We start from the raw sequence: 1,652 nt of genomic DNA, 5'->3' as shown, positions 1-1,652 counted from the left end.
GTCTCTAGCTGCATATGTAGCAGAAGATGGCCTAATCGGCCATCACTGGGAAGAGAGGCCCCTTGGTCTTGCAAACTTTATATGACCCAGCACAAGGGACAGCCTGGGCCAAGTAGTGGGAGTGGGTGGGTAGGGGAGCAGAGGTGGGGGGGGGGAAGGGTATAGGAAACTTTTGGGATAGCATCTGAAATGTAAATAAAGAAAATAATAATAATAATAAAAAAGAAACATACATTTTCAGTGACAGACAACTTAGTTAAGGAAGCCCCTTGTGCTGAGGGATCACATTAACCTCTGTCTGTTGTGAACACCCACCTTTCAGAAATAGCCCTTTCCTAAAGCATTAAATACCTGGTCATCATTCTTCCTCTCTGTTACATTTCAAAGCAAGACCTAATGTCAGCTTAGCATGAGAGATCATATTTGATTTGTCTTTTTGTGTGGTGGGATTCGAGGCAGTGCTCTTGCCTTTCTAGATGTTTTATATTAAATGATGTTTGGCCTTGAATTCCTTGATAATAGAGATTAATGAGGAGAATTAAAGTGTCTCTGATATATTTAAGCTTTCTTTGATTGTGAGTGCAAAATAATATTAAGAATAAAATCCTACTATCACAGACTAATTTTCACTCTCAATTACAAATGCAAAAGCAGTAAGCTATTTGTTTTATATTATGATTTTGAATTCCTTTCCAATGTGTGGCTTTCTGAAATATCTTATGTCTTCAACAAGGAAAATATCTTACTAAAACGAGATTTTATTTTCTGAACAACAAAATGGTATATTTCCATGTAAAGTATCTAGATACACTCTTCAAATAAAAATATTAATAGGAGCTGCTTACGGTGGTACAAGACTTTAATTGCAACAGAGGCAGGCAAATCTCTGTGAGTCAACCTTGGCTATAGACTGAGTTCTATGCCCCAGCCTGTACTAACCAGTCAGATCCGATCTCAAAGCAAAGTATATGTATGTATGTATGTAAGTATGTATGTATATATACACATAAGTGTGTATACAAAAATGATAGACTTTTAAAAAAGATATTTTCTCTTCAGATTAATGTAAAATAACACAGTTTCTCTATTACTACAACAGAATTATATCCACATTTAAATATGCTTTCCAAAAGTGCAGGGGTATGTGATACATAATCTACTCCATCTTTAAAACTATCTGTATGCATATAAAAAACACAGGGAAGGGAAATTGGTGGAGGAGAAAAGAGAAACTGGTAGAAGGGAGCAAATATGGGAATAGATTTAATTAAAGTGCATCATAAATATGAATGAAATTCTCAAGCCGAAAACAAAACAAGTCTCGTGTTTGGTTTTACCTATGTTCTTTACTAATGTTTCTAAACAAAAACCTTCTATTTTTATGACGTGGCTTGCTTGAGTCTTTCCCATAAAAAAGAAGAAATAAAGTCAGGGGATGGTGGCTCATGCCCCTAAGCACTCTGGAGGCAGAGACATGTGGATCCCTGTGAGTTTCAGGTCAGCCTGCTCTACAGAGTAAGTTCCAGGATGGCCAGAGTTACACAGAGAAACCCTGTCTCAAACAAACAAACAAGAAAGAAAGAAAGAAAGAAAGAAAGAAAGAAAGAAAGAAAGAAAGAAAGAAAGAAAGAAAGAAAGAAAGAAGGAAGGAA

General features: G+C 36.2%; 1 protein-coding gene across 3 annotated transcripts in view; it reads right to left on the bottom strand.

The window, feature by feature from the left end:
- Positions 1 to 1,652, bottom strand: part of Etv1 (ETS variant 1) — an 87,771-nt gene that overhangs the window by 37,603 nt on the left and 48,516 nt on the right. The window lies entirely within an intron of this gene.

Source organism: Mus pahari, chromosome 7 (assembly GCF_900095145.1).
Source record: "Mus pahari chromosome 7, PAHARI_EIJ_v1.1, whole genome shotgun sequence".
In the NCBI taxonomy this organism is placed as follows: Eukaryota; Metazoa; Chordata; class Mammalia; order Rodentia; family Muridae; genus Mus; species Mus pahari.
The sequence above is the reverse complement of the archived record's forward strand: the minus strand, read 5'-3'. Positions and strand labels throughout refer to the sequence as shown.